This window comes from Eretmochelys imbricata, chromosome 8 (assembly GCF_965152235.1).
Source record: "Eretmochelys imbricata isolate rEreImb1 chromosome 8, rEreImb1.hap1, whole genome shotgun sequence".
NCBI lineage: Eukaryota > Metazoa > Chordata > Testudines > Cheloniidae > Eretmochelys > Eretmochelys imbricata.
The window spans coordinates 102,987,157-103,003,484 of NC_135579.1; positions in this window are offsets into that span (position 1 = coordinate 102,987,157).

Here is a 16,328-nt window from a genome sequence, read left to right on the forward strand (position 1 = left end):
TTCGGAATAGGATTTCTGCTATTTAGTTTCAACCAAAATTACCCAGGTGGAAAAAACCATTTCCAGGTGTGGAAATAATGGCAGAAAAGCAAGTCCATAGCCGTGAGATAAAGAGCAATTCACTCTGCAGACAATGGACCCGGAACCCTTTGTTTAGTCTCTCTGCTGAGTAAATGCAACTGCTGCTGGAATACTCTGGCCACTTCTGGAGCCCATTGTTCAAGAAGGAGGGAGATAAATTGGAGAGGGTACAGAGAAGAGCCATGAGAATGATCAGAGGATTAGAAAACCTGCCTTATAGTGATAGACTCAAAGAGCTCAAGCCTTTTAGCTTAACAAAGAGAAGGTTACAGATGTGACTTGATTACAGTCTATAACAGCGGTTTTCAACATGTGGCCCGTGAGCCGCAAGTGGCCCAATTAGCATGCGGCAGGGTCCAGGTTCCTGCCTGCCCCACACAGCGGGAGTCTAGGGTCAGGGTCGCTGCCAGGCCCCGCTTGGCAGCAGTCTGGGGCTGCCGACCGGCCCCACAGGGTCCGGATCACCAACCAGCCCTGCATGGAGGGGATCCAGGGCTGCCTGTGGAGGGGTCTCTGGGCAGGAGGCGCTGGGCATAGGGATCTGTGAGGGGAGTTTGCGGGGGGGGGGGGGGAGGCATTGTGGTTCTCAACCTGCAGCCCAGGCCCTCATTGTGGCCCACAATGATAAGTAGGTTGAGAACCACTGGTCTACAAGTACCTACATGAGGAACAAATCTTTAATAATGGGCTCTTCTTTCTAGCAGAGAAGGGTGTAACATGATCCAACGGCTGGAAGTTAAAGCTAGAGAAATTCAGACTGGAAATCAGGTGTACATTTTTAACAGTGCGAATAATTGACCATTGGAACAATTGACCAAGAGTTGTGGTGGGTTCTCAGTCACTGACAATTGTTCAGTGAAGATTGGATGGTTTTCTAAAATCTCTGCTCTAGGAATTATTTTGGGGCAGTTCTCTGGCCTGTGTTATCCAGGGGGTCAGACTAGATGATCACACTGGTCCCTTCTGGCCTCGGGATCTATGACTCTAAGAGACTGTGTCTCAAGGGGCCTGGCTAAGCAGATTTACAACATTGCTATTTAGTGAATAGTGTACAAGTGACCCAGATGTGTTTAAGGGCCAAGAAAACAGCTGGCCATTTGCACTCCGGTCACCGTACTTGTTTCCAATAATAGAATATCCTGGCTAGAGTCATAGAATATCAGGGTTGGAAGAGACCTCAGGAGGTCATCTAGTCCAACCCCCTGCTCAAAGCAGGACCCAACTAAATCACCCCAGCCAGCAGATGAGAAGGTGGCAAAGCCCAGGTGGGCATGGCTGAAAGAGTTGGTGATCTGTACTATCTAGGCACTATACTGCCCCAGCATTAGAGGGGTAGCTGAAATTTTGCCCTTGACACAAGGAATGTCTAGATTTTTACCATGGCTTGGAAGCCACCAGAGAAGCAACCCTGAGACTAGAGCCCAGATCAGGCAAGAGACTACAGCTGCGGTGGATACATGGAGCCTCCGTATGGATGGCCCTGGGTATATCTGGGGTTTCTGGGTGTGACCTGTACTCTTTTCCACAGGGGAACACTGCAGGGGACTCACTTTCCCATGCCAGGAGCTACAGTCCTCGGCTCCTAATGAAGAGCATCCTCCTCCCGCTGGTCATTCACTCCCAACACCCACCTCATACTGTTCACTCTGAGCCAGTCCCCACTACCCACAAATGCCCATTATTTCAAATGGGCTTGAATCCCTTAACATACAGTTACACTAAAAACTCCCCCCTTATCCCACACCCTCTTTATGAAAGTGGGGCAGTAACTATCCTGAAGGTTAAGACTAGCTTACTGTTTACAAGCCAATTCTTCTGCTGCTCCAGCCAGGGATTGTAGGCCAGGTTCTCAGCTCTGCCCCTTCCCTACCCTCTGCCCAGCCCTGCTTAGCCTCCAATAGCCCCTTCCTCCCTCTGAGACCAAGCAAGTATCCCAGGTGGTGTACAGAGGACATGGGGGAAGGGACAACACTACAGCAGCGTCAGGATCAGGAGCTATGCTCCCAAGCAAGAATGGAGCTGCAGACTCTGTTTATTCCTAGTGCTACTGCTAGCTCCGAGGGGGCAGAGTTAAGGTGATGGGGTGGAGTGGGTGGTTTTGTTGTAACGCTTGGGTTTTAGAGGTTTAAATTTAGTCACCCTGCACACTCTGGAAGGGGATGGGGCAGCATCAGGCAACCTTAACTCCCTGTTAATGACTTTTTTTAAAAAAGTGAATCTGAATAAATTGCAAGTCCCCCATTCTGTTCAGATGAACACTTGTCTCCGAGATACAGCTCATTAACTTAATTAATTAGCAATGCTGCGAGTGCCCTCTGCAGAAGCACAGTGCTAAAAATGTCCTATCCTGCAGCATAACGTGACGCTGTTTGTTTAGCCCTATCTGGGTTAGGCCGTTCTAAATCAGCCTCTATTCCTTCCCTTTGATAGGGTCCAAAATGAAAAGCCGTTAATATTTTAAGCAGAAGGCGCTCCCATGAAAGTCACTTTAAATCCCCCGGCTCATCCTCCCTGAACCCTGGCATAACACCGTGGGTTTCAACGGAGCAGAATCAGGCCCTGCTCCGGATCTGGGGAAGGAGCAGCCGTTGGGGACACAGGCTCTGCATTGGACTGGGGACTTTTGAGCCACATAACCCCTTCAGTGAAGAAGTTCGCCCAAGCCGCTCCAGAGAAATAATATTTTATTCCTGGCGGCGAGAAGAACTGATTGGAGGCTGACTAAGAAGGGCTCATGCAAATGCTCCCGAATTAAGCTCCGGCTGAAGTTAGAAAGGAGGGATGATAAACACAGTCAGCTTTAAAACTGCCAAATATGCTTTGCAGGCATGACGCTGAGGAAGTAACAAACCAGCCTGACATAAGCAAAGCCTTTCTGCAGTTCCCTAAAACCAAAGTCCCATTAAAGAGCCCTAACTATTATTTACACTTCTAAATCTTAAAACCATTAACAAAAGCCACTTAATTCAATTACTTTCCCTGGGCGCCACTGTTATTACATTCTCATGGCGGAGCGGCATTTGGCTGCGGTTGGGGGGGGAGGGATGGAGGGAGGGGCTGTTGATTTGTTTCCCCCTACCTCCCCCTTTTCATCCCCACCTCGCCTCCCTTCCCCGACGTCATTGTGTGGAGCTAATGGGGTAAAGTGAAATGATGGCTCTCCCCATTGACAGGTTTATGAGAATTTAATAAAGCGTGGCGCGGATAAAATGAGATATTACAACGCCGCACCAAGCTGATTGACTCCCCCCATGTCAGCATTTTTATGCCGGGATATTGACAACTCCCGGCCTACTCACGTCATTCGAGTGGAAAGACGCTTTTATTTATTTCTTTTTTAAAAACAGGGCCTCTGTGCTTGGTGGGTGTCCCATCTTCCTGCCACCCGGCCAGAGGACGAGAAGCTGAGGGCCAGCCAAGAACTTTTCATCGGCATGCATCTCCCAGTGTCTCCTTGGTGCCTAACTCCCCTGTGGCATTATACCAGGGAGGCGTCCTGATCGTCCAGGAAAGAGCCTCGTAAAAACAAAAAAACACGAGGAGTCTTTGTGGCACCTTAAAGACTAATAAATTTATTTGGGCATAAGCTTTCGTGGGCTAAAACCCACTTCATCAGATGCAAAAACAAGTTAGTCCTCCCAGCCGAGGTCCTTGTGTTATTACTATTATAGTTCATTCTTTGTATTGCGGTTGTGTCTAGGATGCCCAGTTACGGACCAGCACCCCATCACGCTAGGGGCTGTACAAACAGCTGACAATTTAAGTACTCCTCAGGGGCTCTCATCTTTCTGCCGCTTCTGACATGCTAGTTCTCCCTCCACTCGGAACCTGATCCAGTCACGAGGGTCTAGCCAGCCACTGGGGCCCAGATCCTCCAGCACATGTCGGCGCCTAACTCTCATTGATTTCAGTGGAGGTTAGGGGCCTACATACCATGGAGGATCTGAGCCTGGGAGTCTTGCCAAGCCCGACCCCAACATGAAGCTAGCCAGCTGCAGTGCACGGTGGCCTGCTGTTCTGCCTCTGCCTTATGCCCCACTCCTCGGCCCCAGATTCGAAGTGTGATGTCAGCAGTTAGGAAAGAGCAGCGCCGCCAGACAGCTGAGCCCTTCCCAGGAACTTCTAACTCCCAACCGGAATTGTACTCACCTGTATTTAGCCATCTAACTGTCATGATTTTTTTTTTTTCTGTGCTGCACCTTTAAGTTTCTCAGTGTCTACTGGAGGCAGCTGCCATTGTGTGTTGTGTTACATGCCACTTTGGAACAAAGGAGACATGCACCTTGTGCTCTCTCTCTCTCACACACACACACAGACTTCATTTTTGTTCTTTCTTGTTTCCGCTCACTCTAAAACAAAAGGTCATTCAGACTCAATGGATCAGGTTGGTTTTGGTTTATGGAGGCCTGGTCTACACGATGAAGTGTAGACTCCTGGCTAGAAAGGGATACACACACAAAAAGTCATAACAGCCATGTATCTCAAGCAGTCACCCTGTTAATTAACATAAGAACAGCCATACTGGGTCAGACCAACAGTCCATCTAGCCCAGTATCCTGTCTTCCGACAGTGGCCAGTGCCAGGTGCTTCAGAGGGAACGAACAGAACAAATAATCATCAAGTGATCCATCCCCTGTCACCCATTCCCAGCTTCTGGCAAACAGAGGCTAGGGACACTTCAGACCATGGTTTTGCATCCCTGCCCATCCTGGCTAATAGCCATTGATGGACCTATCCTCCATGAACTTATCCAGCTCTTTTTTGAACCCTGCTATTGTCTTAATAATAAATAATAAAATTAAATTTATTTATCTTTATGGACCAGGACCCTATTGTGCCAGGCGCTGTACAAACAGAACAAAAAGACAGTTCCTGCTCCATTGCCATACCAGGACTGGGAAGCAGCCTGATCTGTAAGAATGAGCATAACTCAAGAGGTCCCAAGTTTCTACATCTGACCAGCTGCATGACCTTGGGCAAGTCACTTAACCTTCCTGGACCTCAGTTTCCCCATCTGCAAAACAAGGATAGGAAAATCAATTACTTTCTCTGAGCCTCAGTACATGCCGCTCACCTTATGTCAGAGCAAGTTAGATACTTTTAAACATCCCTGTAGTTAATTAGCAAGGTCCCCGTGCTGGGAGGTATTGAAGCCAACGGCTTTGGGGATACTCAGCACTTTCTACAGTACCTGCCAGGCACTACAGTTCTGAGTGCTGGAGGCATGCCAATAAATAAGGGAATTAAGACAGTCGCGCTGATGGTAATTACACTGGCCAGAGGGAGCACCACCCTTTGTTCGAAAACACCTCACCATCCTGACATTCAAAGTCTGGGTGAAAGCGCTCGAGGCACCAAGAGGCAGGACAGGCTTGTGGTTACAGCTCTGCTACTGACCTGCTGCATGACCTTGGGCAAGGCTTTACCCCATTGTGCCTCAGTTTCCCTTCCCACCCTTTGTCTGGCTTGCCTATTTAGAACCAGCTCGTAACCCATCCTGTAGGCCCGCACAGAGGAGTCAAGCACCTACGTACGGCCCTGCATGTGCTACCCTTCCCCTCCATGTACTCACATGACGGACACATATATATGCATGCATTGTGTAGTCTCTGGCCAACCCCTGAGTAGTGGCTTATGTGAGCAACAGCTGGTGGAACTGCAGCTGGCTTCTTCCTCCGAGACTGTTGTGACTTGTGCTTTTAGATCCAGAGGTCGTGGGTTTCATCCCTGCCTGGGGGTACACATAAGGATCAGGACCTCAGTGTTAAAGCTAAATACTGGAATACAGTAACCCGGCTTCGAGGAGGAGGGAGGCAATCCAATGGGTTATGAGCAGCAAAGAATGCGATCAAGAAAAAGGGCCAAATCTTGAGGGGCGCCGAACACCGAAGCGGCAGGTGCTTGGGATCTGGCCGTCAATGCTGGGGTAAAAAAGTTAGTATCCAAAGAATTTTAACAGTTTCCCCCATTTAAAATATTTGCTCACCCTGGGTCCAACCCCACTCAGACTACTGCCAAGGGCCAAACTCCCTGGGCATGTTCTGCACAAAGCTAGGTTTAGAACGTGATCCTGGGTTGGCTGCTTATAGGGGTCAAGTCATAAGCCAAAGCCCTGATCCTGCAATTGGCCCCACACAGGCAAACTCTGTGCCAGGTGCAAGGGTCTGCTCATGCTAATCCAGTTACAGGATTGGGGGCCAAAAGAAGCTCTAGGCACTGAAGGTTTATAGGACGGGTCCCTCTCTATAGGTATGTTTTCACTGCAGAGTTAATTTGGGCTTTTACCTGAGTGTTACCCCTAACTCCCCTCCCATCCACACACAAAAACCTCTAACTTGAGTGTGATGGTGCTTTCAACTCAGGCTAGCTGGCCCATCCTAGGGGATAGCCTACAACTCAGATGTCACGGTCACTCAGGCCGAAACCCATGCCCTCTTTGCAATGAGGACACAGGCTAAACCACTCCAGGGCTGCCAGTCCGGCAGCACCTTCCCACTCTTCCCCCTGCGTGCCCAACCAGACAGAGTCACACTCCCACAGTTCACTGGGACGGAATCACAGAGCGGCTCAGCTTAGTGCGGTGCAAAGAACCCCGGGACGTGCCCCAGATGTCCCCCCGACGCCACAAGGGGAAATGCAGCACCAGTGAGGACACAGTCGTTCAGGATTGGGCTCTGCAGCTTGGCTGCCCACACCCGGGCTGGGCTAACCCGGACCAGGTTAACTCTGCAGTGAAGCCAGGCCCTGTAGAGTCAATGTCACATCCTGGCTGGCTCTCCTGCATGAGCACCATGCTGTGTTGTTTGTGCAGGGGGATGCTTAAATCTAAGTTTGCTATTTAAATTGCTTGCAGCACTAAAAAAAAATTCAAAATATTCATGCCCGAATTTTTGTCCACCTATCACCTGCCTGCTCCCTTTCTTTTTTAAAGACTAGGGGTGAGAAATCCTGCCCTCACTGAATCACTGGCAATGGTCCCACTGAGTTCAGTGGGGCCAGCATAGCACCCCACACCTATGTTTTGATTCTAAGTTAGCTTGACAATGTCCCTTTAATTCTAGTGACTAGATTTAAGTCTCCTTCCATTATCAAACATACTCTGGGAGCATAACTACAGCCCCCAGCTGCTCAGGAGTGAACCGGGGTGGGGGGGAGAGTGTCCGCTTTCAGCACCAGGCTCTTACCCAAAATTCCAGTTTGTTTGGGTGACCCACATCAAATGGCAGGATGGAAGTTCAATCTCGCCCTCTAGTGGTTTAAATTTGAAAGGCTGCATTGCCCTGCAGCATCTGTCCCTCTAACTGGACGGGACACAAAATGAAGCGATGAGCCAAGTTAAGAATCGGAGTATATATATATATTTTTAAAAAGCAAATTTTCTTATCTGATTGCAACCCCTTAGGTGATTGAGGCTGGACATGCTTTTAAGATCTAATTACCTGCATTTCGTTTTTGTTAAGTCCTTCCTCCTGGATATTTAAAAGAGAAGCACGCAATTCTCTTTTGGCTCGCGTCAGCTTCACTGGCTGGTTCTCAGGCCTAGCACAAGGTGCAACGTTTGCAGGGCAGCGGCGGCGTGGTTAAGCCAAGCAAACCTGGGGCTCACTGGTATTTTAAAATAGCTATTAAATTAAGAGGATTAATTATTATTACTAAAAATACCTAAATTCTGGGCATAAACCATCCAACAGTAGGACAGACTCTGTCCCTTGTTCTAGTATTAAATAGATCTAGGGGACTTATATGGCTCCCATTAGGGGAGTGTCATTTCAGAAAAACTCAGGGAGGGGGAGCAAATTTGTGTCAGCCAATAGAACATTATGTGATTATATAATACCCTGCAATGCCTTGGGGGAAGGAATGGAGCGTAAAGTTGGGGGGGGGGGCAAACCAAGGTCTGTGGGGGTGTAACAGGGCACATCACTTGCCACCATGGCGCCTCCTGCTGGCCGTTCTGGGAATTAGCTCAAGGTCACCAGCTCACCCTCCTCAAGGGGTGTCTCGCCCGTCATCACTTCTGTCTCCACCTCCAGGATCCACATTGCTCCACGGACCGTGTAATCCTCTTCTGGACACAGCCCTCCAGCTGTGCCTCACTCAGTTCCCCCCCCCCCCTTCTGTGGGACAGACAGTCCCCACTCATAGAATCATAGAAGATTAGGGTTGGAAGAGCCCTCAGGAGATCATCTAGTCCAACCCCCTGCTCAAACCAGGACCAGCCCCAACTAAATCACCCAGGCCTTAAAAACCTCTAAGGAAGGGGATTCCACCACCTCCCTAGATAACCCATTCCTGTGCTTCACCACCCTCCTAGTGAAATAGTGTTTCCTAATATCCAACGTAGACCTCCCCACTGCAACTTGAGACCCTTGCTCCTTGTTCTGTCATCTGCCACCACTGAGAACAGCCGAGCTCCATCCTCTTTGGAACCCCCCTTCAGGTAGCTGAAGTCCAACCACTTGCCACAGTGGCAATTTGCAGTCCAGGTTCTAGCCACTCGTTTCAGTGGCAGACTGCAGTCCATGCACTAGCCACTCCCCTCAGTGGTGGCAAAGGGGGGTGGGGGGTACCCTGGCCACCCACCCACTACTCCAGGTCCCAACCCAGGGACCCTATAGTCAGCAGCCACGTACCGCCCCTCCTCCAACTCTGGCACCTCCTTCCCTGGGCCACTTCCCCGCAGCCCTAGCACCTTCTCCGCCCTTGTATCAGGGCCTCGGTCTGGCAGCCTGGAGCTTTCTCCTACTCTGCAGACCCTGCCCAGCATTGCTCTACCTAGGGTGCTCCAGCCTTCTAAGCAGCCAGTCCTCTTCCCTCACCCGCCAGAGAGTGACTACCCCTGCTCTATTGAGCAGCCCTTCTTATATGGCCCTCCCTGGCCCTGATAGGCTGCTCCAACAAGCTTTCCCTTCATTGGCTCTCTACAAGCCCTCTTCCCATTGGTTGGGTTTTGCGCAGGCTCCCTGAAGACTGCTTTAACCCTCCATCTACCTGTGTGGGGCAGCCGCCTCCCATAGCAAATAATGTCCCTGGCCCCCAAGCATCTCACAGTCTTCATCTTCACAACATTCCTGTGAGGTAGGGATGTGTGGTTGTCCCTATTGTACAGATGGGAAACTGAGGCACAGAAAAACTAAGGGGACTTCTACACCGCAGCTGCAGGTGAGATTTGCAGCTCACCAGATGTGCCCATCCCAGCGGTACTCTAGCTAGCATGCTGAAAATAGAAGTGAGGATGGCACAAGCTGTACATGCCCACCCGATCCCCCCTGGGTATCGACTTGCTTGTGAGCTTCTATGTGGAGCAAACTAGCTCGCATGGGTACATTCACGCAAGCTGCAAGCCACACCCATAGCTGCAGTGTAGACATAGCCTAAGTGACTTGTCAAAGGGCACACAGGCCGTCCGAGTCAGAGCAGAGATCTGACCCCAGCTCCCCGAGGGCCTGTGTGCTAACCACTGGACAATCCTTCCATTCTGCGCACTCTGCAACTTGCCAGGGCTCAGGCCCACATGCCTTCAGCCAACCCCTGGTGGGTTGGGGGCAGGAGGGGGTGGGCCTGTAACCTATGGTGTTACTGGGCTTCTGGGCTGCATTGCAGCCCATTGGCAATGTAGGATGGGCTGTTGTATCTCCAAGCAGCTGAGACAGCTCTCATTTACAATGGGGGCAGCGTGGGAGCCTGGAGCAGCCCAGAATCCAGAGGAAGCACAGCAGAAAATTGGACCCAGTCTCTCCCACGGAAAATCACTTACAGCAGTAGCTCATCTCTTTGCGTATTAACTCCCCTTATTGGGGCAGGAGCAAGGCAGCAGCCTGAATTAATCAAGCTCCCGTGTTACAAGACCACCTCAAAGGGTCCCCCATGCCCTGACAGCGATGATCCAGCTGGTGTCAGTACCGTGAGTGGCTGTTTTAGGCAGGGTTCACTGTCGCTGAACTGACCATTTATCTAGTCATTTGTCCACAGTTGACTTACAGTCTCCTTAAATTCTGGCCGATGGCAAGGGTTCCCGGACACCTCCACTGTGTCTAAGCCCTGGTCTACACTATGAGTTTAGGTCGAATTTAGCAGCGTTAAATCGATTTAACCCTGCACCCGTCCACACGACGAAGCCATTTTGGTCGACTTAAAGAGCTCTTAAAATCGATTTCTGTACTCCTCCCCGATGAGGGGATTAGCGCTGAAATCGACATCGCCGGGTCGAATTTGGGGTAGTGTGGACGCAATTCGACGGTACTGGCCTCCAGGAGCTATCCCAGAGTGCTCCACTGTGACCGCTCTGGACAGCACTTTGAACTCAGATGCACTAGCCAGGTACACAAGAAAAGCCCCGGGAACTTTTGAATTTCATGTCCTGTTTGGCCAACGTGGCATACTCAGCAGCACAGGTGACCACGCAGTCCCCCCAGAACGTTTCTACGCTCCCCCTATCATCTCTGTCCCTGCGGTTATCGCAGATTAGAAGGCGAAAAAAAGGCGCTCGCGATGCCATGGTTTCCAAGCTCATGCAGTCCTCCCGCACTGATAGGGCACAGCTTACTGCATGGAGGCATTCAGCGGCAGAGGCCAGGAAAGCATTGCTGTGTTTGCTTAACAGCAAAAGTCTCATGCCTCGCTAGCGATCCCGCCCGAGCCAGGTCGCTGTGTGACATGCACGCCACGGCTGTGTCGGCCTTGCATGGGAGCATGACCGCTTTGTGAGCAGCAAGGCCATAGATATAGACATTGCATTAGGTAGCTTCTGTAGTGAGAGAAAACATTCCTGTCCATTCGGCAAAGGCTGCGGCAAAAAAAGAGAAGCCCCGTGACACACCAAACTATTAGTAATATACAACCACGTTACATAAAGTATACTAGGGACCACATGAGGGACACATGCAAGCTGGGTTTCTGTAGTGTAGTGGTTATCACATTCACCTGACACGAGAAAAGTCCCTGGTTTGAAACCAGGCAGAAACAGGTCCCTGTTCCTTTTTCTGACTCCCCTCCTGCATTTTTAGTCTTAGAACAGACCGCGCTGTGAAATTTTACTTTGAATTATATCAATTATGAGTTAAATAATATGGAAGCTCTCTCTAAGTTATAGTCCCGGGTTCCTTACCCTTTCAGCTGCTCTGATAAATTAACATTTTTGTTGGGAGTGGGGGAAAATTTTCATGAAGCCTTTTATAGGGACTAAATGCTATCTAGGACTGTGAAATAATCTTACCGTGGCCCATAGAGTTCAATCCTTCGTTCTGGATTTGTCATTCCACATGTTGAACTGCTCCTTACTACTGTCCAGACTTCATGAGTCATGGGAGCAGGGGCAGGCTGGATTAGGTTCAACCAGGCTGTGCTGCCGGCTGGGAGAGCAGCCTGAGGCAGAAGCCTCCAGCTCGCATGATAGTCCAGGCAGAACTACATCTCCATGAGACGAAACTTAAAGAAGAGAATGACCTGGAGTCACTCCCATTCGGTGCTCTAAAAGGAGGATAACCATGTCTGTCCAGGCGCCCCTGATCAACCTCACCGAGGTCTACCAGGAGCACCCAGGAGACATACGACGGCTATCAGTCCTCATGCATCGTCTCCCGCAAAGGCAAGGAATTGCTGCAATGCAGTATGGCATTTGCCAGCAGCACCCAGGAGACGTACAGTGATGGTGAGCTGAGCGGGCTCCAGGCTTGCCATGGTATGGCAATGAGCAGGGCCGGCGGACGGGACCCTGGCTGGCAGGAGCTGGTGGACAGAGCCCCAGACCGGCAGCGGGCTGAGCCGCTCAGCCCGCTGCCAGTCTAGGGCTCCATCCGCCGGCCCCGCTCAGCCCGCTGCCTGCCTGGGGTTCCGATCATCCAGGCAAGCAGCGGGCTGAGCGGGGTAGGCGGACGGGACCCCGGAAAAAAGATGCGAAACGATTGTATGCTGTTGCTTTCACAGAGGGAGGGAGGGGGGCCCGACAACATGTACCCAAAACCACCCGCAACAAAGTTTTTGCCCCATCAGGCATTGGGAGCTTAACCCAGAATTCCAATGGGCGGCAGAGACTGCAGGAACTGTGGGATAGCTACCCACAGTGCACCGCTCTGTAAGTTGATGCTAGCCACGGTAGTGAGGACGCAGTCCGCCGACTTAATGCGCTTAGTGTGGACATACGCAATCGACTGTATAAAATCAAATTCTAAAAATCGACTTCTATAAAATCGACCTAATTTCGTAGTGTAGACATATCCTAAAAGAGTCAGGCAATCTCAGACTTTCTGCTGAGGGCTGCTCCGTCTGGCAGCCATCTCAACACTCCCTTTATTGACTAGCCCCTGTCCTTCTGCGAAGGGCCAGCAGAATACTACAAAGAACCAGGGTAGCTATAAAGTCCATGGGTGGATCCAAGACCATTCTTGATTGGGCCCCTGCGAATCAACTCACACGATATTCAGTTATTTCAGAATCAGTAACTTCAATGTACAGTGAGTTGGCAAATGCAGAGCGCCCCTTAAAGATGTGTGGTTTGCCATGTTGTTGTAGCCGTGTTGGTCCCAGGAGGAGAGACCTTTCCCAGACCTGAAGGAGAGCCCCATGTAGCTCAAAAATTCGTCTCTTTCACCGACAGAATTTGGTCCAGTAAAAGATATTACCTCCTGCACCTCGTCTCCCTTAAAGATTTGACTGTTTGCCTGTGATTATGAAGAGCATTTCAGGCTCTACAAAACTATTGGCTGCATCTTGAAAGGTTTTATTACCCAAGATCATTTAAACTGAATTTCACACACACACACACACCTTGCTTTAATATATATGCAGGTGCCACCACTAACAGGGAAGTGACCAAACTGTCCCCACTTAAAGGCTTTCGAGCCAGGAGATCAGTTAGACTCTGCACCCACGTAATCAGCTCGGGCGGCGATCAGCCTTTCCGAATGTAAATGTATGTAAATCTTTGGCAATATCCAGAATCCACCTCTCTCTCCCCCACTCTCTTTCCAAGCCGGTTGGAGTAATCACAGTGTGGCAGTGTTCTGCAAAGCGTTTCTGCTGATGAATGCAGTCACTATGAACATCGTTTTATGTATCATTAATTCCCTTAGCGTTCAAAAAATAACTTTCTCTGACTGCAGATAATACAGTAATCACTCACAATTGCCAATAAAATTATCTTCATTCAGCTGTGTAAAACAACTGCGGGAATATTTTTAGCAACTTACATTTTCTTTTCCTTTCTCTCTCGCTCTTTCTTTTTTAATGTTCACATTAAATGCAAAGCTGTTTTGACGCGGGTTGCTGCAATGCCGGCAGTCCCGGCTAGAAATTAGGCCCCAAGTTAATCTGCAAGGAGGTAAGAGGAATGGGACATCGATCACAGTGAGTCCCTAATTTTCTTTCATCATGCTGCACAGGGAAACCAATTACAGGCCCAGGGCCAGATCCTGAGCTGGTGTGACTTGGCATTGACTGCAGTGCAGGGGAGGATCCAGATCTACATTGAAAGCGACATGGGTGGTGAAGGGGAGGATCCAGGGGGTCTGGGAGTGGGTGGCTTGGAAGAGGGGGGCTCAGCTAGGTGCCGGCTGGGGTGGGTAACACAGAGATCAAGAAGTCACCCACATTGCGCCTCCAGCAGCAACTGGCAGAGCAGAGGAATGATGCCTCCCAGAGCCAGGCTGGCAGGGAAACACAGGGACCCAATCCAGAAGCACTGGCATGCCACAGATCTGGGGGCAAATCAGCGTCGATCTTGGAGGATCTGTGTGTTTTGGGGACCTAGCCCTCCTGCTTCTTCCAGCTCTGGCCACACTCCCTCCCATTGGGAGAACTCACCGGAAACTCCACAGGTGGAATCTCCTCTATCAGAGCAGCCCCCCTACACACAGCAGAACCCGGCACTGAGACCAACAGGCCACACTGGGGGCAAGGTTGCTTCTTCCCTGCATTCCTGTGGTGGAAAGCGGGAGGCGGCGCTACCCGCATGTGACCAGCCAGTTCTCCGAGTCATGAGCAAGTGACCCACGGATAACAGTTTGGGAACTAACATGGACTAGGGCGTTGTCCTCTGGCAGGAGATCGTCTATTCCAGATAGTTATGGCCCCCTCCCACTCCCAGGCCCTGCTGCTGTTATTGCGGAGCATTTCGTACCTGCTTCTACACAGTTCCCCTTGCTAGAACCCATCCGATCCTTTTCAGAGAGGCGACGCGGGCCTGCCGCACTGGCAGAAACAAGAGGACGGAAGCTACCTCCCAGCAACGCAATATGGTCACTGCCGAGGACAGCTGGTCTCTGCTGACCTGGGAAGTCCAGCTGGATTTGCTCCGATGACATTCCCATGCTTTTAATTCCCTGGGCGTTGGGGCCTGCTGCATGCCAAACTACTGCACCTTCGCAAGCTTTTATAGGTTCCTGAATGTGACTAACACACTGAGCTTTGGCTATTGAGAGATGGAGCGCACCAGGGAGGCAGGGTTTGGTCGTCAGTCTTTCACCTCTGGAGACCTGACTTCAAAAGCTGCCATGGGTCATACAAGTTTAAATTGGGCTTGAGGGTCCCTTTTCTTTGCTCCCCATCTCTTTGCACAGACGTTTTTGTACTGTCGCACCTGAGCCCCTCCCAAGCACTAAGGAATTGACCCTCACCCCCACCCGCCATGAGGTGGGAAATTCTGATCAGCCCTCTGTTCCAGAGGGGAAACTGAGGCACAGAGTGATCAGTGTGCCATACCTACGATCACTGATTTTCAGACTTTTCAAGCACTCTGAGCTCTAACTGAAGCCAATGAAAACTCTGGATACTCGGCATCTCTGACAATTAGGCCGAAAGGCTGCAGATGAGTTGAGAACAGAACCCAAATCTCCCAAGGCCTAGCCCAGTGGCTTAACCATGAAACCACTGTGACTCTTTTTCAGGAGCTATCCCCCTGCTCACAGCCCTGGAGGAACCTTGCATGCCACCCACTCATGCTCAGCCCTCCCTCCTTCCCGCCCCACAAGCCTGGGGAAAGAGGTGGGTTTGTAGCGTATCCCGAACATCAACAGATTCAGGACCAAGGGAGACGAATCCCAAGGTAGGGGCTCCATCGTTCCAGAAGGGGCCTCCAACTCAAATGTGCTTCTGCGCCAGTGTCACTCAGAAGGCAGGAGCTCAAGATGCCAGGTCCCAGGCCACCTCAGCGGAGGCAAGAGGGGAGGACCAGGTGGGGTTTGTTTGTTGGCTGGTTTGGGAGAGCGAAGCAGATTCCAGAGTTATGCTCATTTGCAGTGCTGAATTTGTAATGAAAGCTCAAGCAATTTTTTTGACTTTCGTCCCTGATGCAGCAAGCCCAGAGCTGCCGGGGCTCTGAGCTGCCCAGCCCAGAGGTGCTGGGGCTAGGAACTGCCAGGCCCAGAGATGCCGGGGCTCTGAGCTGCCCAGCCCAGAGGTGCTGGGGCTAGGAACTGCCAGGCCCAGAGATGCCGGGGCTATGAACTGTGAGGCCCAGAGGTGCCGGGGCTAGGAACTGCCAGGCCCAGAGGTGCCAGGGCTCTGAGCTGCCAGGCCTGGAGGTGCCGGGGCTCTGAGCTGCCAGGCCTGGAGGTGCCGGGGCTCTGAGCTGCCAGGCCTGGAGGTGCTGGGGCTAGGAACTGCCAGGCCCGGAGGTGCCGGGGCTAGGAACTGTCAGGCCCGGAGGTGCCGGGGCTAGGAACTGTCAGGCCCAGAGGTTCCAGGGCTATGAACTGTCAGGCCCAGAGGTGCCGGGGCTCTGAGCTGCCAGGCCTGGAGGTGCCGGGGCTAGGAACTGTCAGGCCCAGAGGTGCCAGGGCTCTGAGCTGCCAGGCCTGGAGGTGCCAGGGCTCTGAGCTGCCAGGCCCGCAGGTGCTGGGGCTAGGAACTGCCAGGCCCAGAGGTGCTGGGGCTCTGAGCTGCCGGGCCCAGAGGTGCCGGGGCTAGGAACTGCCGGGCCTGGAGGTGCCGGGGCTAGGAACTGCCAGGCCCGGAGGTGCCGGGGCTAGGAACTGTTAGGCCCAGAGGTACCAGGGCTCTGAGCTGCCAGACCTGGAGGTGCTGGGGCTAGGAACTGCCAGGCCCAGAGGTGCTGGGGCTAGGAACTGCCAGGCCCAGAGGTGCCGGGGCTCTGAGCTGCCAGGCCCAGAGGTGCCGGGGCTAGGAACCGCCAGGCCTGGAGGTGCCGGGGCTAGGAACTGCCAGACCTGGAGGTGCTTGGGCTCAGTCCTGGCAAACTCCAACACAAACGAAGCACTGCATATTAGGCTTTCAATGTCTGAAACGCTTTT